A 23,304-nucleotide genomic window follows, 5' to 3' on the forward strand; every position below is an offset into this window, starting at 1 on the left:
AAATAAGCTTTGTTGTAGTCTTGATTTGGGGGTGGGGAGGAGGGGGGAAGCATTTTACAGTTGACTTCTAAAAATAATATTTACTTCAAGAAAACCCTATGGGTTCAGTCACTCTTTGTCCCTTCCATACACTGCTAGTGTTGGCTTGCATTGTTTTGAGTCAGTGTCCCCAGAAGACAGAAGAAGGCAGGCTGTGAGAGGAAGGTGCTGCTGCGTTGTTTGCATGGCTGTACTTGCCAGAATCATTGCTTGGTTGGTGAACAACCTCTTGGTAAAGGCCAAGAAGAGTAAGGGCATACACTTCAGATGTCAGCCTGATCGAAATAACTGTTACCTTGACATTTTTTTATATGTTTCAGGGAGATAGTATGATAGCAGTGTGTACTTTACACCTGTTAAACACATACCAGTGTTTATAGTTTTGCTGATTGTATTATAAATTATCCTTATGAATCTTACTTTTTTCCCTGACAAATTGCATGCAGGAAAAAATCTTTGGATTGTTTCCATTAAGAAAGATTTATTCAAATGATTATTTCCGTTGCTGTCTTTCTGTATAAGATAAAGCCATGGAGAATTATGGAATAAAACCGTGGTGGTTTTGTTGTATGCTCTGTTTTGTTTTGTTTTTTAAATGTATTGCTTGTCACTTCAAAACCAACAGGTAGAAGATGTGGTTTTCTCAGTGCTATAAATCTGTTTTCTCTGGGGTTTCATGGCAGGCTAATAATTTTCTATCCTTTTCATGATTTCTTGTTCACTCCCTTGCTCTGATGTTTCTGACCATGCATAGGGTCATACGACTGGACTGAGCTGGTAGAAAAATAAGCTGACGAAATGGAGTTGGCTGTATACTTTATGGCAGCTGTATGGTTTTGTGTATGTGTGGGGAGGTGTGTCACTGAATAAACAAATTGACTGTACAGACTGGGAAGATAATGCATGACTAAAAAAAAAATCGTACAGTCAGGCTATATTATATTTAGGAAGAGGTGAAAGTGGTAAGTGGGATAAAGAGTGACAATTAGGAATAGGTATTTCATTGTGCATAAGTAGCTCCGCATGATTGTTGCTGTTACTAACATTAAATGTGTCAGAAGGATGTTCTCTGAATAATGGGAATGCAAATATTGAGCCTGTTCAGCATAGACACTTGAATACGAGAGAATTATATTTTGCACTCTACAAACATTGTGGCTGTGAATCTGGTCAGCATACCAGAGTGGCTGGCTAAAGTTTGTTTAGGTTTAAATAAAAGCTGACAGTATTGGATGCCCCTGAAAATTTTCCAAAAAACCTTTCTTTGCTGTTCGGTGCCACTTACAAAAGCTAAAGCACCCACTGTGCAGAGGGTCTGGTGCAAGTGATGACAGAATATTTACCTGGTGGTAACAGAGTATAAAACAGGACAGTAAAAATTATTGGCAAGGGAGATCTTTGCCTAGAATCATCCTTATCTAACTTTCATCCTGTTAAATACTTGGAGTTGATGTGAGAACTTCTTATTAACAGAAGCTGCTTGGATTCCAAATTCCAAAATACCAGCTCAAACAACTTCATTTGAAGTCTATAGGCTATTTGTATGCACAGTTTAAAGCAGTAGCAGTCTTCGGTTTAAATTGTGTAGCAGTGTAACATGGTGTGGAGCATTGAAAGCTAATGCCTACTGGTAGCCTTAATCTAAGTACTCATAATTGCTATTGCGGCAGATGCTTTCTTGTTTTTGTTCACCTACATATTCTGTCATTGGTGTCCAGGTCTCCTGTCCACATCAGCAGTGCGTATAGGTTGTTATTTTTTTTCTGGGTTACTGAGGATTTACATCAAGAAAATGAAAAGGCACAGTGCATCTTCTTCACCTTGGTTTCTTTTGCCTGTTTCTGGCAAAAATGTCTTTTGTTTTGAGTCAGAACCACAAGAAAATCACCAGCCAGTTCTGTGTGCCTACTGTGCCTTAATTTTTGTTCTTCACAGGATATAATGGAGAACCCAGCTAGAGTAGAAACATACTGAAGAGATGTAGTGACAGGTAAGACAGTCCTCTCTTTGAACATGCAGTTTAGGGAAGCAGTTTTGGAAGCCTTATTGTGAAGATCAGAAATGCATGATCAAGCCAATCTGACTTCCTTTACAACAGGAAGCTTGTGGACTGGAGAAAGCCACATGTGGTACTCTTACAGAGCAAGCTAAGGAAACATGACCTAGATAAAAAAAAAAAAGCTATTTTAGGATGTGTGTAAAATCATTAGGTTAACAGTAGCCAGAGTTTTATTTTTCAGTAGTTCACTTTCAGCAAGGGAAAGCATGTTGTGCGGGATTTTGTGTAGTTGTTTCAGCTTATTGTTCTTCTTCGTGAACTGGGTAATGGAATAGCATATGGTTATGGAATCTGAAGACAAAAGGTGTTTGGGAGTAAATACAGGTACACAAAGCTGGGGTGGCAATTCAGAAGAATATTGAATGTTAGAAAGATGGCCTGAAAGAATAGGATGTGATTTAGAAAAATAAGTAAAATGCTTTATATTTAGGTCAAAAAAACATAAAAATAAAAGATGGAGAAAAACTGTTTACGTTGTTCCTGTCACCCCATTCCCCACCCTGATCTAGGATAAGCCATGGATCATAAAATGAAAGTTAACAACACAGCATTGTTCAGAAAGAAGAGGTGTGTGTATGTATTGGCATGAGTAAACAGTGGTATAATCTGGAGGACATGTAGAGTTGAACCTTCTGCTCTCTTCTGTATTGTAAGGTTAAAGTACTGTGTCAGTTTTGGCCATTGTACTTCAGGAAAGACGTAGGCACAGTTAATGTGCCTTAGGAGGGTAATGGTAATGACTGCCAATTTAGGAAAGATGGTATGTGCAGAAAGAATGGTTGAATTGGCATTTTTGTTACCCACAGAAAAGATCAAGGGAAATTACAAGCTTTTAAGCGTGTGGAAGTTCACTACAAAAAAAGCGAACATCTGCCCTTGGTAGATGTGCCTTGCTTACTAATGGCAACATGGACTATTCTCTGTGTCCCGCTCTCATTATTTGCTTTTTGTTTGTGTTTTATAAGAGCTATTTCTGTCCCGTGTCTGGACAGCACTGAACAAAGAGCATGTCATCTTAGGATCCTTTGAAGAAATATATAAATTAGCAAAATCACTAAAATATGGATCTTCATCTAACCAGATAGATGTATAGGTAGATACTTCAGTTAACTCTTGAGCAGATAGAAGAAAACTCACTCCCAGATTTGCCAGCTGCTTAGCCGGTAACAGACTAGTTGCCCTATCCGTAAAAATGGATCATGTTCTCTACGTCTGTGAGGCACTTGAGTTTTACTGAAGAAAAGTGATATAAAAAAAGCTAATTTAACATAAGCAACACTTGATTTTTTTTTTTGTGTATTGCATGTTACAGTGCAATGTGTAGAGCCTAGTCAGATATATCGTAGAAGTCTGTGTGTTTAACCTTGAAGGCTGTGACTAATTTGCTTTGATAAAGGCAGTGGGGTCTCTTCAGTATTATGTCATCATCTGTTAATATGTAATATTTTCAGAAAGATAATAATCGTGATTTATGTTGGGTGTCCTGCTGGGTATGTCTTGGGTCATCTTGTGAATTTGTATTTTTCTGGCCCTTTGAAACTTCCCTATTTTTTCAGATTTGGTAAAAACTGGTATTATTTCTGGGAGATCCTTACCCAGTTCTTTTAAAATTCAGACAGTAAGCCACTTGTGTGGATATAAAACTGCTTGCTACTCCTATTTTATCAGTATGCTTTATCAGTATTTTGGTAATCTATCCTCAAATGGAGAACAAAATTAGGAGTTGAGCCATTTTCCCTTTCTACTTTGATATGCAAAAAAAGGGAAACTGCCAAGTATTATACTTAACTTCACCTGCCTCAGTACTGGAGTAATAATTTGTTTCAGAATAAGCAGTTGACAAACATCTTTTCTATCACTGCCAATCTTGCTTTCTTTACCATGTATTTCCTCCATACTGTCATGTTATCATAGTGTCAGCATCTTATTTTTTTCTCCCTTGTACATAATTTTTCATCTGGACGGGCAATACATAAAGTTAACAGTTGAAACAGGTAGAGCAATAAACTTGAATAACTTAGTAGGCTCATATATAATATGGCAAATACAACACATAAGCTCATAATATTTGGCAAATATTACTTAAGTGTAGGCAAGGTACAATTGCATTAAAAATTGAAAAAATCTGCTTTCTTGTCTGTTCAGATATTTTGTTTACTTTTCAGCTACTTAGAATTTCCTTCGGATGTTGCTTTATTAACTGGATGAAGGAAGAGATTTGAAGTAATTCATTCAATATTGCTAAAATTTTAACAGATAACACTTGGAAAGGCTCAGGCATCATTTTTCAGGTGTCACCTTTTTTTAGAAGTGAAAAAACATTACTTCTTAAGCATCAGGCCTGTGTTAGTTTAATAACACTTTTTTTTTTTTTTTTTTTACAAAAGCTGTCATTATAAATGCTAATGTTTAACTTGTGGGCGAGAGATGAAGGACTGTAAAAAACACTACATCTATAAACTAGAATATGTATGGGAAAACTTAGTCCAAAAGAACGATCATCTGGGGAACTACTCATGTGAATGTGTGCCATTGAGGAGGCTGTTTTCTAGCCTTATGGAGAACAATTCATAGTTTGTTGTGCTAAGTGTTCATGATTGGATAGAGGGCGACATATATAGAACTCAAAAATAGATAACTGCTTATTTGGGAGGACAGGCAGTCCTCCCACTTAAATCATATCATCTGAAAGGCTAAAAAATTTTAATGACTTGTTCCACCTCTCCACTCTACCCTGCATATGTTGTTTTCCTCACAGGCTCAGTTCACTGCCTTTTTTTAGAAGCAGTCTTTTGGCTCCTTCTCCCTTGCACAGGATTTTGAAGTCTTAAATGCTGGAAAACTTTCCTCCCATTCCCCTTCCGCCTCAAGCTCTGCCACAATTGAGTGGGGAACTTACTTGAATTTCTGTTCTTCTTCTAGGAAAGCCTTAACACCTTGTGGATGGAAGACCTCTTGTGCTTCTGCGTTCATGTCAGAATGGCCTAGGCCAATCTGTTGCTCTATGGTTCCTACCACAGGCACTCTACAGCAATGTATTGGGATTTTGCCACTGGTGCTAGTGGACCATCCAGATGGCTGTAAACCCGCAGAGGAGGTTAGTACAAACTGCGATCCAGGAATTTTTGGCACATTGGTCGGGTCTGTCTGCTTTGGATGTATCTTAGAGCAAAGGGAGCACTTAAAGAGTGCACGTATGCAACTACTTTGTCATTGCATATTCCATATTTTTCTGTTCCTTCAGGGTCCTGGTGGACCAGTTCAGTTGTCTGCAGCTATTAAACAGGTGTCCATAAGAATCCCTTTAGATATTAGCACAAGTCTAACTTATCGGTTACTGTGGTTGTCTCTGGGTATTGGAAAGTATAATATCTAAGTGGGTAAAGCACCCCATTTTTAGCTCTCCTAAACTTCCCTTTAATCTCTCAGTATGATATCATCTTGAAAAGAGCAATCTAGGCCAATGAGCTGGAATTCATATCAATTTTCCATCCAGCTGAACTAAGAAAGCCTAGTTTTTATTTTCTGTGTTTCTACAGTAAACACAATTCTCTTAAAACATCCTTGTCAGACGAGAGATGACTTATTAAACTACCACTGTGCAGCCACTGGCTGCCCAATGAGGTGATTAACAACGAAGTTCTTGTCAAGCCTTCTCTCCGTGTGCATCTCCCACTTGCTACTGTTTTTTTAAGCTTGATTGATTGAAACAAAACAGAGAAGCAAAGTTTAATGGGACAGATGGGCAAAGACGTGGTAGGACAAGTCTGTTTCCTTTGGCAGAAAAGATTAACCAGTTCAGTTGTATTTAGTGTGTTAAATGTTGTCCTCCACTTGAGATCCTTGGTATTGACATTTTGTGCTTCTTTTTCACCTTGATTTTTCTGTCCTGCAAACCTGTTAGCACCTTGCATAAGGTTAGTTTTCACAGACTGAGAACTCATTGGGGCCAACTTTGAAGTTCAGGTTAAGTCAGGTAAAAAGGGAAAAGCCTGTTTCAGGCCTAAGTGGGTCCTTTTCTAGTCAACTCCAGGAGATCGTAATCTGGCATGTACTCTTCAGTTCAGTGCTTAAAAAGTATAGCTTGAACAAGCGTCAGTTTAGGGGAGAGGGAAAAATATATCCAAAATCACTACCAAATACTGTTAAGTAATAGTAGAGGCTACTCAGAATAAAAAAATTAGGGTAAAAAAAAAAAAGGCAGAACAAATTTTTTTATTTCTGGATTTACTGCTTATGGCTTTTCAAGCTGTAGATCCACTGATATTTCTTTTGCTGAAGCGCAGCCACCTCTTCTGTGGTTGTTGACTCTAACGGTGAGTTTAATGAAGTAACAGATTTGAGTGGAAATAACTGCTGTTGGGGGGGATGCCTGATTTGCCTGCATTCTTTGGTCTGGGTCTGCACTGAGAAACTGGTGTGGCTGAAAAGACACAATTGTTCTTGGTTATTTTTCAGTTGTATCAGTTTTCTGATTGAGTTTCTTCACTGCTGTGTAAATTTTTGCTGGCAAAGCGGAAGGCTGGCATGTTGGAATGAGAGAGAAGATGGAATAGCAACTACTTACCCAGTAGTGTGTTGATGAATCTTTAGCCATGATCTAACCATGTGGTATGACTTCTCAGGAGTGTTTACTCTCCCTTGTTGTAAAAATTCTAGTATCTTCAGAGAAGCTGAAAATCTTTCAGAAAGGTTACTGAAAAGTAATTTTAAATCAATCGGAGCACAGAATTTTAAAAGAGGCTTTAAAAGTATCTGATTTAATTTAAGTTTTAAAAAGTGATTGTATTACTCAAGTGCTGCGGTCTCCAATTAATATATAGCCGAATTTGCAAAACAGTTCCATCATGTTGCCTTTTTTAATGTTTTCTGACATCTTAACCTTTTTTACGGTGACCCGTTTCTCTCTTGGCTTCCAGTCAGCTATGAATTTTGAATTGTAAAAAAGCTTAAGCTGCTACCAGCTTTATACCTTCAAAAATGATGTGTCAAATTAAATACATTAGCTGGTTTTTACAAAGTGCCTGACAACTTCTGGAAAAAAATGGCAAAGTAATAAGCACCTGACTATCTGAAGAAACATAAGTAATTTAATGAAATTTAATACATCTCTGCCATACCTAATGTTATACTGATTGTTTCCTCTGTGCAACTATGCAGAAAATTGTTAGCATCAATCTTACAGGTAACTGGAAAAAAAAGGTGAACTCTTTCAAGAAATAATCTTTCTGCCTTAAATTACATATCACATTCTTCAGATTTCTCTGGACTGCTGTGCAGTGCAACAAATAACAAATTCTAAATTTATTTATTTTTTTCCCCCTTACTGATGCAATGCCTATATCTTGAGATGGCTTTATTTAAATTTGCCAAACCGTTTTCATGTTAGGATGAAAACTTACAAGTTAAGCCAGGTGGAAAACCTTTTTTGGAATCACTAGCTGCAAGAGCATAGTCTTGAAATTTAACATGTGAGTGAATCTGCTGTTTTTCTTCTAGAGAATTAAGAAATAAAATCCAGCAACATTGGAAAAGCATTTATTACAGAATGCTGAAAGTATAGCATTGTCCTGTGAAAAATGACTTCATTTAAGTACTTTCCATGATCTAAGTAAAAGCTAATTTTTCGCAGTTTTATTGATTTTTGTTTGTTTTTCTAGCACTTTTTCACAAAGGAGCTCAAACCATTATAGGTTTGTTGTTGTTTTAAAAAGTACAGATTTTTGAACATGTTAACAAAACAGGATTGCTGTTTTCTATAGAATTCAACTTACCATTTCCATACTACTGCTTTTGATCAAATGTGAACTTGAATGTAAGTATTTTTTATTTTTTGATGAAGTCGAAAGTTGGGAAGAGTGCTCAGTGGTTCTGTTTAACCTTTGGAAATCCAAACTGGAATTTCCTGCACAAATGCTGTGATTATACTGACTTGATAGGGCTACCCAAGAGCTTCTTTAAATTTATATCCACCTGTTTGATGTAGACCTTTTTCTTCATATTACATTTTCTCTCATTAGTAATGGTATGCTTTTTATAATGGTGTGTCCAGAGTGCAGAAGAAAGTTCATTCTGAAAAACTATAAAACCAAGATATTCTTTGTGACACTTGGCTAGATTTAAATACAACATGTTCTTGGTCTGTGTTCATACTTTGTATTTTTAAGTTTCAGCAAACCAAGTTTAACTAGTGGTTTATTTTTTTTTTCCTTAATTTTTTGGAAGTACTACTCTAGTGAATATAAAGAAGTTTAAAATATTTACTGTAGTATTGGAGATGAGTCTGAGAAAAGTCTTCAATGTAGCCAGCATTTAGTTTGTCTCGAAATACTGGCAAATGAAGTCTTGGTTTCTAAATATTTTTTTATAAGGTTGTCTAAGATATCTGGTTTGGGGCAGGGGGAGAGGACGAAGCTGTTCACAATGAAATTAACAGACTTGATTTCTTATCCTTTTTAGTCTTTGAGGTTTTTTTGTATAGTCTTAGTATTCTGCAATTAAAAGTGATTTTGTTCTGCTGACTGGCCATATATTGTCTTTTTTTGTTTGCCATCAAATTTCTGCCAGTCTTTCATGAATATTCAGTTGGGTGTTTTGTTTGTCTACCAATCTAGCTTTTCCACGTATTCATATTTCCAGGGACTGCTAATGTGAAAACAGTTTCATTTATTTGCATTAGGACTGGCATATGACCTATGTGGGTCAAACTGAGTTCTTTCCCCTCCATTTAATGGAACATGGAAGCTCTGTCTGCTGATAACTTCTAATGAGCTAGGTGTATGTCCATAGTAAATTACAATTTTTGTGCTTAGGTCCATCATTTATAAGTGTGTAGTTTTACAGTTACAGAAAGACCTATTTGGTGGATAGGTGCATACTGCGTGCTTCAGGTTTTTTGAATCATATGGGCAGCTGTATATTTCTTAGACAGGTGGGGTCGTAACTTCTCCTCCTCCTTCCTCCTCCTTTTGTTAAATAGTCTTGATTCCAGCAGCAACAGAAAACCACTTTTTTATCCTGTCTCTGCTTCACCTCTTACCTTCATTTTTGTTTGTATGGTGGCAACCTAGGAGGTGTAGATGTAAGAGCAGTGGGGGAAGGAGAGTGCATCTGCTTGCGTAGAGCAGAATCGGTCAGAGCTGCTGCCTGCCTGAGAGTTAAGAACAGTTTGCTTGCTTGAATATCAAAGGTGAAAATGCAGTGAAAAGGAAAGGGAGATTAGACTTTTGTGAGAATATCCCAAAATGTGAAACTAGCCTTTGCAAGAGTTCAAAATAGACAGTATTGATACTTCTGTAAATTCTCTTGTACTGTCAGTCATCAGAGGTGCTTAAGCATATAAACCTCTGTAGCTCACCTGAAGTCTGAATTCTAGAGTTTAAGCTCTGGTCCTGTGGAAATATTAGTATCAGTGCTGAAGACCAAGATGCCATGGGGACAAAGTAAGTATCCAGGACTCTAGTCCTGAAGAAGAGCCATTGCTATATTGGACTGTTTGCAAACTATTATAGCAACTTCTCCTTTTCAGTTTCTTCTTTCCTTGTTCAGTCTTGAAAATGATCCCAAGTTCTAGAGAATTTCCAGAACTCTGCTTTATTAGCCCACCTATTTAGCTTTTTATCTGATAGTTCTTTTTTTCTTGTTTACCTATCCAAAGTAGAACCCAAAATGCAAACATTGCCTACTTCAGAAATAGACTTTATGTGGACAAATTTGTGGGTCCTTGAAGAAAATCTCATGGTTGTTCTTTTTATACCATGTGTACATTTGCATGGGTGGAAATAAAGAAGTTAAAGCATAGTATTTCTCAAGTTTGTCTTGTCAGAGATCTCTGGGAAGTCAGAATTAAGAAAAACTAAATCTAAAGCAAGGGAGTACAAGTAAGAGGGAAAGTGAAGGATGGATGTAAAGAATCTTATCCTTAGTGCAATACTGTGCGTGTTAATTAAATATAAAACAGTTGTTAGCAGCAGAAGTTACCTGCTGAGCAGACAGCTTTATGATGTGAAAACAGATTTCATGTGTGAACGCATGCTTAAGAGCTATATGGCCTGTCTGTATAAATACAGACATTTGCTTTCTATGTAGAATTTTTATTTGCGTATGAATATAGCAAAGCGGCACAAGTTTTTGTGAGAAACATTGCACTAATTTAATAAATTAGAATTTTCTTGTTTCCCCAGGTGTGGTGGGGGGTGTGTGCTGTTTTTCATTTTTTTTTTAAACTATCTGCAGCATCACTGTTAAAGGGATGGGAAGTAACACTTGTTAACAAAAACTTTGAATTCTTTACCATTCTTCATTTTACTTGAGCTAATATAACCCACCATGTGTTAAATGATTGTCATCCTCATTTTGTCAAATTATATTTTCTAATTCTTTAAGTCTTCATGTTTAGTCACATGCATTATCCTATTCAGCAGATTTTAACTTGATATCTGCCTGTATTTGATTAGTCAGCAAGTTCTTCAGTTACTCTAGGCAGAATTCAGCCAGCTTCTCTAGGATAAACACCCTAGGCCCCAGCACGTACCATCAATTTTTTCTTTACCTATATTGTTTTCCAAGTTTTTGTTCTAGAACACTTAATTTTTTGGAATATTTTCAACATATATTGAAGGCAGAGGAAAAAATGTTCTTTGAATGTATTTGGTATTTCTTCACGTTCCCCTTCTTGATTTTTAATCTACACTAGAAAGTTTTCAGGGTTAGAGGTTTCTGCAGTTACTCACATAAGGATGGCTGAATGTGTTCACTGCAATTTACCCTATGTTTCCAGAAATCTCCTTTATAATCTTTTTTTCTAATTAGCTGACTCTGTTTTTCTTTAATACAAATTCTTGCCCATTAGTGATTCATCCTTAATGATGACTATTTGCCTATGTAATTTTCTGCCATCTTTAAAAGTGTTTGAAGAATTAGTGAACAATTTTATTCTACTCTAGCTTTTGGCTTTGATACGGATCTAAAGAATAATCAGAAGCTTTATGGAGGTTGGATATTTTGGAACATTTGAGACTTAGCTTGCAAGATTTAGCAGTTTCTCCTAACATATGAGGAAGGTTTCAAGATTGTCTTGTAAAAGACTTATTCACTTGATTGTTCATAGTCTGCTTAGGTCTTTGTCTATGAAAAATGTGTAACTAGCTTGGTGACAGTGAATTCTTCTGACCCTTAAGTAGTCAAAGATTTATCCTTGAAATTTGTGATTCTTTAATACTGACACCCGAGTTGCTAGTTTTCTTCTCTTCTAACTTCTATCTTAATAGCAGGGTAGAGAGTAAATTCCAACCTCCTTTGTCTGTGTTCATCAGTGTTTTCAAGAACAATCTGCTTATTTCCTCAAAATACTTCAAAAGCAAATGCAACGTGATGTTTGTAACTGTTGACACGTGCAGACTGAAGGAAGTATCATCTGCAGAAAATTCTGTTGAGTATTTGAGACATCTGTATGAAGAGTGATCTATTGGTAAGGATAGTATTCATTTTAGTTCAGTCTCGGCTGGTAAAAACTGAGTTTGCAGTTTGACATTTTAATGTAGAACTTTTAAAAAATTTGGAAGTAAATTTGATTTTCTGGACTATGCAGAAACATTATAAAGGAAGATGGAAAATATGAGCATTGTGAATGTGGAACAGTTTACTGTGTTTTCACTTCCACATAGTCTAATCTAGTGCATATGACTTCTTAAAGAAGATTTCTCGCAATAGTAAATGTAATTTTCTTTTTCATCAGGAATTTTAGCTTTAAAAGAAGTCCTGTCAGCTAGCCTTTTCTACTTATAGCTCATCTTGCACCTGTCAGATGATTTAAAATAGTCTTTGGAATGTGTGACTTGTTGATTATTAGAAATTCTTGACTGCTTGCATGCATTTGGTCTAAGTGAACATACGCCTTGTAAGGCCAAGTGATGCTGCTTTTGGCTAGAAGCCTTCATGCTGTGTTACATCATGTCGCAAGCCTGAGTATCTAAAATATGTGGAGGTGTTTACACGTTTTTGTTGCAGACAGCAAATAGTATACTAATAGCCTAATCTCTACTACTGTGACACTATCCCATTGTAATATAAATTTTGGGTAGTTCAGCTTTTTATTTCTTAATAGAGTCTTGGAATAGGCATTCAGCTCTGATAGGGAAGCTAAAATTACTCAGTTTAAAAAAAAAAAAATCTTTCTTCTGAGTAATGGTGAATTTGCAAGGTCTGTAGCTCACATGACAAAATTGTTGTTCTTGAGGAAATGGAGGTCTTCGCTTAGAACACTGGTGCTGATGTGACCTGGATTTTCCTCTTCCAGCCCTGTAGTGTAGGGATTGGAAGACCAGCTAGCACAGCTCTTCAGGGATTTATTAAAGATTGGAGTCAGTTTATAGCTCTGGGATGCTGATTGGCAGGAGTGTTGCTGTACTGAAAAAGCTAGCCGCTGGGTCACCGACTGTGAATCTTCCAAAAAGAAAAAACAAAGATAATCCCACCTCAGCCTTCTAGGCCTCTGAAGGGTAGCAGAAGGCTCAAATAGGTCTTATTAATGCATCTTCAGCCATTAATTGTTGTATGTCAGTGATTTATGAGCTTGATGCATTGCTAGCACTGACATTAAAATCCTCTCTTGCTGCTGTTTATAACAAAAGCTTTTCACTCATGAATTGCTCATTGTCTTCACGCTGCCTGTGATACTTGCTGATGGAAATACTGTCTGTATTCTCTAGCTGGCTGTTACTCAAGTCAAGCACACTCAGTAGCCCTCCTGGAGTGTGTATGTGAAGTAGCTATGGCTTTAAAGAGGCATGTTTGCTCTCTGTCAGCATCTGAGGTGTCAGTAGCCCAATTTAAGACTGGAGTTGTTTCAGGAAAAGAAATAACTGTCTGTCAGCTTACAGGGCCCCAAAAATGATGAGAGGGATGGAACACCTCTGCTATGAGGAAAGGCTGAAAGAGCTGGGGTTGTTCAGCCTGGAGAAGAGAAGGCTGCGGGGAGACCTTATTGCAGGCTTTCCATACTTAAAGGGGGCTTATAAGAAAGATGGGGACAGACTTTTTAGCAGAGCCTGTTGCGATAGGACAAGGGGTAATGGTTTTAAACTAAAGGAGGGTAGATTTAGACTAGATATAAGGAAGAAATTTTTTACAGTGAGGGTGGTGAAACACTGGAACAGGTTGCCCAGAGAGGTGGTAGATGCCCCATCTCAAGGCCAGGCTAGATGGGGCTCTGAGCAACCTGATCGCGTTGAAGATGTCCCTGCCCATTGCAGGGGGGATGGACTAGATGACGTTTAAAGGTCCCTTCCATCCCAAAGCATTCTATGATTCTATGAAATCTGCTTTCCTAAAAAGATTGTCTACTCTGTAGCTGTCAGGAGAAGCAATATCTGCTGTTCAATATAAGAAGGAAAAGATTTGAATAATGGCGGTTTGAACTTACCTGCCAGTACTGTAATACCCAATAACTTAATGCCTATGCAAAAACTTTCTGCTATTGACTTCACTATATATCTGTGTATTCATTTTGTTATATGTTGTAATTAAATTGAATGAATGATGTATTCCTAATATTTGAAGCAGTACTGTAAAAAGATGTATAGTTTTTTTTTGTATAGGATTGGTAATATTAAGTAATATATACTGATTGTTCACTGGGCATAATAGAAGTGTATTTTAAATCTTAAAGCAGTTGACAGAATGGAGATGTCTGAAGGTTCCTGAATAAGCCTGTCTATTTTTTAGATAATTTTCATTTAACCTGGAGAGCAGACAGAAAAATGAAATTGTTGCCTCAGTCATTTGAATGCTACTTTAAAGTCATGGAATAGGAGTCCAGTCAATCTCAGCTGTTTATATGACAGTGGTAGTCTTTGTACTTTTATTGTATTCCTGGTTTCCAAATTTTAGCTATCCTCTTGAGCTCTTGTAATACTTACAGTGATATACTGATAGGGAATATTTTGTCTCCCTCCTGGATCAATTTATTCTTTTTCTTGTATAGCAAAAATTGTTGTAAAAAAGAATGTAAATCCAAAATCTGTGGATTAAATTGGCTTTGAACTTTTATTATTTGATTAAAATATTGCTCATCTGGTCTTTTGAAACCTTACCCATAGCAGTTTCTTCCTGCAAGCAAGATAGGGCTTTCTTGAAGTCAGTCTAAAAAGTATTGGCTACAGCTGGGGAAAAAAAGTGACTTAACAAAGCCTTTCAAACACTTTCATTTGAGGAGTTCTGTAAATGATCTTTTATTTTATTCTAAAAAACAATCTATTGGGAGAATTTGGCATTAGGGGAATCCATGAGTGTGGATATTTGGTGGTTTTTGTTTTGTTTTGTGGTTTTTTTTCCTTCTAAAAGACCAACTTAAAAACAAACAAACAAAAAACCAACAGAAATCCCACCCCAAACACTGAGCTGGCATAGAGGAGTTTTATGACAAAGATCTGGCATCTGCGTTTGCTTCTGGAAGCAATTAATTCAGGCTTTTTCATTTGGGTTCATTACTCTTCTATGAATTCCAGGCTGGAAGAGTGAGAGTAGGAAGGATGGCTTGGATCACTGTGTCCAGTCCCCTGCAGTGGTCTGTTGCAAATCCACAGGGTTCTGCTTTGAAACATCTTCTTTGACAAATATATAGCTCTCCCTCTGCCCTTCCCTTGTGAAATACTGGTGCATCATACAATGGTTTCTGGGTTTATATCTAAGGAGAATACTTAAATGATGCATCTAAAAATCTCATTGCCCTTTTATCCATGACTTGGTGACAGTGGCAGCTCACAGTGTCACCCTTATGAGCCTTTGCTTTATTGAAACTCTTCAGCTGATAGTGAAGTTACATACTCCAATGCATGCTATCGAACGTATTTTATTAAATGTCGTCTAGATTCTGTTATTCCAGTCCACAAAACCATCTTTCTTTCTACCTTATCACTTGTTCCTTTTTAATGGCAATAGGTCTTAAGATTGCCCATTTAGATTTAGCACCAAGATTACTAAAGAAAATAGTTGCCAGATTATCGAAGGTGCATTCTTGTCAGCCTACTAAGTTTTTTGTTTTGTTTTGTTTTTATAAGCCTTTACAGTCTTTCTTGTAATCTAAAAATTTTTTTTGTATCAATCCTGATCTTTCTCACCTTAAATAACAATTTTCCTTGTGGGAGCAACATTTAAAATTTTTTGCCCTAGCTGACAGCAGTAACTTTGAAGTCAGTTATGGATTGAATGAAATTTACGCTGTTCTAATTTTATCAAAATTGTATTGCTTTTTATTCAACTTCTGATCTACTTAGATCCGTGATCATTCACTCAGTCTGTTCTAGAAACATTAGAAACATTTGCAATATTTATATACTATATACTATACTAATTATTACATTAATATATCCTATGTTAATGCAGTACTAATATACTTTATCAAGCTAAACATATATGTCTGGACAACTTGCTGTCCTTCTGAATATCCTTGCATTTATGCCTGTTTCAGGTAGTATGTGTAGTAAATCGCCAGTTTTCTGCTATCACACTTTGAAGTTTCAGATGGCGGTTCTTCCTGGGCCCTACAGAAAGGGTTATACAGGCCATCCTGGTTTTAGCAGAGTAGGTAATCTCAGTTGGTTTTATTTCTTCTTGGGTTTGATAATTTCCATGTCCTTGTCCCTGTTGCAATTAATTGTCACTTATTTCATCTTCATTAAATGGAGGTAAAATATATTTTTGGGCCATAGTAGGTAGTAATTAATCTGAAAATGATCATTTTTGTTTGAATAGTGCTGATTAGAAAGAGAATCAGGAAGGACTGTGTAGTAGTGGGAACTGCTTGAAAGTGTTGACCAAATGCTTGCTTTATTTCTTGGAAAATTTTTAAGAGATTTAATCAAGATAGTATGTGCTGCTTACAAACTCATTTGAGAAACCGTTAAGCACTAATTTGCAAAATTATAAACTGTTTTCAGAAGTTAAATGATTGTAGTTAAGATGTTTCTGAAAAGTAAGGGTACCAAAATAGCAATGCCTTTAAAATTAATTTTCTTGCGGTAACTGAAAGAGCTTGGTTTTGAAAGTGTTTCTACTCAGTTTAGAAATGTTATTTCCTTACTATGTATCTGTAGAAGTAATTAGAACTCATCATAAAAGTTTAGCTGTTAAGTAAAGAATATTCAGATAAGAAGGTCCCTTCCAACCCAAACTATTCTACGATTCCAAATCTAATCTGTTCAAGTGCACAGTGACTTAGTCCCATATAGTTATAAACAGTTCGACAAAATTGTGGGTGGAGTATATACCTGTTGTTCCATTTTTGGCATTGCTTTTCTATGTGGTGAGCCGGATTTTCATCTCACAAGAGCTTCTACTTTTACAAACGTATTTATGTATGCTAATTTATCTGTAGGAAAGCCCTTATGAACCAATAACTTCTGCTTTTGTGTATGAAGCTCATCCTTGTTTTTCAAGTGTAGTCAGCTATTCCTGTGTTTCTGTTTTATTCTTCCTTCATTCCAAGGCCTACCAGTTTTAGAAATGTAACCAATAGGGTTTTTTTCAAATGGTCAATTTAAAAAATTGACTTATGAATTGAAAATTCACTTTTGATGAATTAAAATGTAGTCTTCCTACACAGAGCAAGAAGAATAGAAAGTGATTTTTACTGACCTACATTTCCCAGATTTTTCTGAAGAGTAGATTTGTTTTTAATGGATTGTTCTCATACTGCTCAGATTAGTATGATCTGTTTTCTCTCATCACTTTTTCAGAACTTACTGTTGCTGAATTATACCGAACAGATGACTTTTGAATAGTAAAACCTTTCAAAATCTGTCAAACAAGTGTAGCCCAAGGAAGAGTACTTCTCATGTTAGCTTCTGAGCAGAAGAGTGTACTGGCATCCTTGAGCTCATGAATATTTTTTTTTTTTTTTTTTTGCCTGATGAAATTTCCCAGATGTGTTTATGTTTCTGTGAAGAAGACACAGAATACACCTGTCTTCCACAGGTGATGGTTGACCCTCTGATGTGAATGTTTGGGGTTTTTTTTATTTGCTTTTATAACATTGAAACTAGGTAATACTTTGTTTATCCTCAAACTGACCTATTTACTGATGAGCTGATGGTAATGAGCTCTCTGCAAACAAGCACTAAAAACAATTTAACAGAGCGTGGGCCTGTAAAAAGAAAAAAAAATACATCAGCACAGTAGCAAAAGTAGTTCTGAAACATGAGTCTAGTGTTGGCGTCACTTCTGTTTTCAAATATAGACATACTCAACTGGATAGGCCTCATTAATAGTTCAGCGATACGGAGTTTTAGACAGTGCTCATATTGACAACTTGCATTTACTTCATTTTTTAGAAGTTTGCTCAAAAATCCATACATATGCCTAATATGTTAGAGTATGCTAGTCTCTTCTTCCTCATTACTAAATAGACTGAGAAGCTGAAAATTCAATTTTGTGTAGGCCATCAATCTTTCCTTAAATGCTGTTCAGTTAATCACTTTCCATTTGGTTTAAATTGATATTAATAGCTTAGAAGTAACAAATGTTGTGTCAGGATTTTGATGAGCCCTTATTTTGTGCCAAGTTCTGTTTATTCACATCTGAAAGTCTGGAAAACAAACTTTACATTGGCTTTGTCTGTTCAGGTGCCGCATCCAGTGTAGAATCCTGATTTAGCTGAATAATGGCAATGAAGTCCTTTTTGTCAAGTCTGTTACAAAGTCGTATTGAAGACTAATCACTGGTATAAACAAAGATGAAGCTGGTACAAAGATAAAAATGACTGAGTAGTCATGTGTCTTACTGAAAAGAGTAAGAATTCTTTCCTATGCCAGCTGTGTTGGTAAAAGGTGGTAAAGCGAACAATGCAGTTTATATGAGCAGTAGTTTTAAAGATGACCTTTTTCTATAGTGTCTTAATAGTGTCTTAATACTCCTTTTTCTTCCGTGGTGCAAGGTTTTGTTATCTATTATCTGGTATTTTGAAGGGAGGAAAAATACCTGGGTTTGCAAAAATTTTCAGTTTTATTACATTACTCAGTAGCAAAGGCAATTATTAAACCTATGCGTTTTGAGATTATTGCTCTGGTTGCTGTACTTGTTTATAGGTGCAGTTGACTTTCTTTGCTGAAAGGACACACTGCTTATTCATGTTAAAGTTACTGTCAGGCTCCAAATGTTTCTTTCTGCAGAGCAGCTTCCTAGCCTGTTGACACCCAGCCTATATGGATAGTAAGGTTATTCCATGCTGGGTACGGGACTTTGTACTTGCATTTATTGAACTTCTTGAGGTTTTCAACCTGCGTGTTTTTCTAGTCCTTGGATGTCCCTTGGATTGGCCACCCAGGGCCATTCCAAGGTACTGTTTCAGGGTGTCATCTGCATGCTCCACCCCCAGTTGGGTGTCACCAGCAACCTTGCTGAGCGCGCATTTGGTCCCATCCTCCAGATTCTCAGTAAAGACACTAACCAGTATCAGCTCCAGTTTTGAGCTCTGAAGGGCACCATTGGTGAATCTCTGTCAGCTGGACTTTGTACTGCTGGTCAAAGCCCATAGAGCGTGGTGGTCCAGCTAGCAGTCCACCCACCTGGTAGCTCACTTCTTCAGGTCATGTCTCACTCAGTCCTGACAAAGTACTCTGTAAGGCTGTCTCAGTCCCTGTTAAAGTCAAGGTAAACAACATTCACTCCTCTTCCCTTGCTCACCAAACCTGTCCTCTCCTTAAAACAAGGTCCCAGGTTGGTCAAATGTGATATGCCCTTGGTGAATCTGTACTGTGTGTTCCCAGTTGCCCTTTTGGTGGTGTGTGGTTTTGTTTTGGGTTTTTTTTTGTGTGTGTATGTAGGTTCCAGGAGCATTTTTTCCATAATCTTTGCAGAGACTGAAGTGAGACTGGCGAGCAGATAGTTCTCCAGATCCTCATTTTCCGTCTTGATGATAGCTTTCTTCCTAATCCTGAGGCAACTCTCTGGATCACCATGACCTTTCAGAGATGATGGAGAATGACCCTGCAATAAGATCGGTCTGCTCCTTCAGCACCCTCAGGTGCCTCTCATCTGGTGCCACGGAGTTGCACATGTCCAAGTGGCTTAAGAGATACCTGACTCAATCTGTTTGCACTGCATGTGAAGTTTCACTTCCACAGATTCTGCCACTAGACTCTGATCTGGGACACCCAATAACAAAGGAGGCAAAAAAGGCACTGAGTATCTTAGCCTCTTCCACACTCGTTGTCACCAGGTCTGCTGCCCCACTGAGCAGTGGACCTGTGTTATTCTCAGTCTGTCTTTTGCCAGTATCCTTACAGTTCCCTTTCTTGTTGCTGCTCTTGTTTCTTTTGAACTTGAACTCCAGGGTTCCCCGAGTACCTCCCCACATGCTCAGGGGATGGGGTGGTCTATATTCCTCCAAAGCAGCTCTCCTTTGGCCTTCTGTGTATTTTGCAGAAGTAGTGCAAGAGCCTCTCCGTGATGCTGCTTGCCTCACTTTGTTACACAGATCTTGGCCAGCAGCCCTCATTCCTCAAAGTGGGTCCTATGGTCTTAGTAGCCTGTCTTTGACACCAGCCATGCAGCCAGGTGTTGATAAGCTGTGTGCACTCCTGCCTGAATCTTGCCCTCCCACTGGAGCAATTGAGGAGAGCAGTGTCTGGGTCCCATGCCTGCTACACTCTAACCCCACCCCACTCTGCAGTCACTGCTCATATGCTCAGGTTGACACCTGGCAGTATCGTTGATTCATACATGAATGAATAGCCAAGGGGTGGTTGTCTAAGAGCTAAACTCAGGCAGACTCCTCAGTCTTTCAGCAGCATCCCAGGCAGTATACACAAGTCACTAATTTCCTGGATTTGGCCCTTGCTCAGCCCCCCATCTTGGGAGTCTCCATCCACTCATCCTTTGAGTGCAATGCCTAGCTGTCTCTTCTTCTTTGCATCATGGGGCACAGTCTCATGGCACTGCAAGGTCTCTGTGAAGACCTGTCTATTTACTGTTCACCCTTGCTCCTGCTGTACCAGTCTGCCCGCTTTGTCCTGTAGCTCCTTCCACTGAAGAAGCAGCACCTCAGGCAGAGCACCCCTCCCACGGGTGAGGCCACCGCCACCACTCCAGCACCAGCGAGAAATACCCAGCATTTCTTACAGCCCAAGCCCTAGATGGTGGAATCCTCTTCCAGAGGTCTGTCTGGGTCAAGGCTCTGCTATGCTAAGAGCAATTGCTTCAGCAGAGTTTCTGGGCCCCTCTGCTTCACTGCTGTGCTGCCTGAGTTCTGCTGGTAAGCAGATAGCAGAAGTGTTGTCGTACACTGTGTTTTTACCACTGGTTTTAATTCATGAGATGGTGAACTGCCCAAGGGAGAGAGAGCTTTTGTCTAAAGGTACAGGGAAGGGCCTTATTGCTGGTACCTGGTATGGGTTGAACTTTGCATTGCTGTCTGTTGAACACTTCCCTGAACCCTCAAAGGATTCAAAGGGTTCACAAAGTGTCTCTCTGACATTTCACTGAACTCTCAAAGGAATTTTCTTGCATTAGAAGCAGATACAGTGCCGGCCTATGCATTTTAAAACACTTGATATAGTTGGTATTTTTATGGACAGAAAGCCTAGATAACAGTTCTGCTCCTGGTGTCTTGCTAATTTGAGGACCCCTAAGCACTGTGGTCCTGGGTGTTTTACACTTTCTTTTGTAGCCTAGTATCTCATGAGTCTGAACTTCAAGAAGTCTGAGATTATAAGAATTTATTTAGGTTTCTTTTAAAACATGTTATTTTCAATTAACATTTGTTTTCTTTAAGTACAAGCAGGGTGATGGTATGACTTGATTCTTTGCCAGATCATTTCTATGGTGTCCCGAATTAGAGCAAAAGAAGAAACCTATCGTATGGAGAGTTTAAGTACAGTTGCACACTATACAGATGGAATCTGTCTGACATGGTATTTGTTTCTGCCAGCGGTTAATAGTGTCTATCTAGGGAAGAGAGCAGGGGAAATTGTAATGATACTTCCTCGCTGTACTCTCCTAGCATGCAATGACTTGAGGGTCACAGTCAGGGACTCTCTGAAGTAGGGGTGAGGACTTGGTATTTAATAGCTGATGAATAGACTTGCAGCACTGGCAGTGTACTGTGGCAGGCAGTTCCCCTGCATAACTATACATTGTGGGGAATACCTTCCTTTTGTTTGTTAACCTTGTGCTGCTAAATTCACTTGATGACTGCCAATACAAGCAGTAGGAGCAACAGGCAACGGTTGTTCTCTATTTACCATCTCCATGCAGCTTTTGATTTTATAGACCTGCCAGTTGATTTAGGTTACATCTTTTCCAGCCAGGAAGAATGCTACTCTCTTCACTTTCATCTTATAATGAAGCTATTCCTTGTTGTCATCCTTCTGCCCTTCTCACCTGTCCTTTCTAATCCTTCTATATCCTTTTTGAAATGACAAGACTGGATGTTCATACAGCGCTCAAGATGAGAAAGCAGATACTGTGTAATGGCATAGTGATGGTTTGGTTTTCGTTCTTCTCTCAGTAGTCTGTAACAAATTATTTTTTTTTTACTGCTGCTGATCACCAAGCCGATGGTTTTATAGAGCTTTATAGTGCAACTCCAAGATCCAGAGTTCAGGCCCATCCTTGTGTCTATTTAAAAAAACAAACAAACAAACAAACAAAAAAAAACCAACCAAACAAAAAAAAACACCAAACAAACAAAAAAAACCCAAACAACCCCTAGGATTTTTTTTTTCTCAACATACCTCACTTAATGTTTCGTTGTGGTAATGTCATCTGCTATTTTGTCATCGAGTTGTTAATTACAGATACTTTTGCAGTTCTTCATTTTATATGGTCATCCCTGTATACCAAGACTACATAGATGCAAACTGAGATTATCCCAAACAAAACTCTTTCTTGGCATTTGATGCACACCTATGCAGGAAGCCGAGGGCTCTGCACCCTTCTAGCCTTGTCCAAGTGGAAGGCTACAGGTTCCTACATGGCTATGCCATCCAAACCAATGCCACTTAAGTGTATAGGGATGGATGGAGACATGAATGTCTCTGCTGCCAATAAGAAATAAGCTGTATTTAGAAGAGGGATGTTATAGTATCCTCCCTCAAGAAGGGGGAGAGGAAGGGCAGGAATCAAATTATGACAGTGAAATACTAAAGGAAGGGTAGTCTTAATGATACGGTGGGGTGTGTGTGAGGTTTTTGCATAATCATGGCTTATGATTAAAGTTCTTTCCAATAAATTCTTCAGTTTAGGCTGAAAGCATGGAAGAGAAACTGTGCATATCTCAATTTTAACATTCTAGTGTGTTTTTGAAGAGTCTGATTTTCCGTTTATTTTATAAGTTAAGAATATCTGCAATTCTGTTTTAAACTAGTAAGCTGTTCTCACTGGGAAATACTTTGTGAGTACTTTGTGTTGAAATACATCATCACTGGTGGGGAACCTGTTGGTAAAAAAAAAAAAAAAAAAAATTGAAAAAATCAGAATTTAGCGTAAGTGAGCAAACTCAAAGCTATTCTTGATTCTGCCCTACCCAATTGTCAGCCATGGAAATAAGCAGTCCTTGTAACAAAATGGGCTTGTAATTTGAGTAGGACAAAAGCGAATTTTGAAGGTTGGCATTCTAAAATTTTAATGTATACATATTGAAAAATGTGTAAAAGTTTGCTCTATAATAAAGCATTAAACTATTAAAATCACTTTAAGCATCGAAATTATTAGTTTTCACTTTAAGCATCAAAATTATTCAAACCTTTAGCTTTGAATGCCTAGTAAGTGATCACAGTGGCTTGTGTGTATTTTCTTCTCTTTGCTTACTGTTTAACTTTATGAAAAGGGATGTTTATTTTTGGTTTGCTGAAAGCAAAGCATTTGTCTTTGTGATGAAGGTGTAATGTGCCATTGGACTTTACGTGAAATACAGGCATTTGTAGACTAGCGTTCCTAGTGATGGGTGGGAGCATGAGGAATATTACCCATGGGCTTCATGCAGCACAGATTGATACCTTGCTTCCTGAGATGTTCCTGGTTTTCATTCATTTAGCTTGTTCCGATTTCCAGAGGGTCCAGAGAGTTGCTTTTCATTTCATTAGATGTGCCTACCCTCTTCTCCAGTGCCTCTGCAGAGCACTCTGTTCTGGTCACTCATTGTAATGTTTCAGGTGATGAATGTTAACATAGTAGAAGACTGGAGTAATGCTGCTTTAATTGACCCTGTT

At 37.9% G+C, this 23,304-nt stretch overlaps 1 protein-coding gene across 3 annotated transcripts in view; it reads left to right on the forward strand.

Moving 5' to 3' along the window:
* The window catches only part of GALNT1 (polypeptide N-acetylgalactosaminyltransferase 1), a 90,853-nt gene that overhangs the window by 21,036 nt on the left and 46,513 nt on the right, over positions 1-23,304 (forward strand). For 2 of the 3 annotated variants that reach the window (XM_082323987.1, XM_082323988.1), the window contains exon 2: positions 5,021-5,195. The exons of the other annotated variant lie outside the window; for it this stretch is intronic. The gene's annotated coding sequence lies outside the window, so the exon portion shown is untranslated. The remainder of the gene's footprint in view (positions 1-5,020; positions 5,196-23,304) is intronic. 3 annotated transcript variants of the gene reach the window in all.

This window comes from Platalea leucorodia (genome assembly GCF_965183815.1).
Source record: "Platalea leucorodia genome assembly, chromosome: 1".
Taxonomy (NCBI): Eukaryota; Metazoa; Chordata; class Aves; order Pelecaniformes; family Threskiornithidae; genus Platalea; species Platalea leucorodia.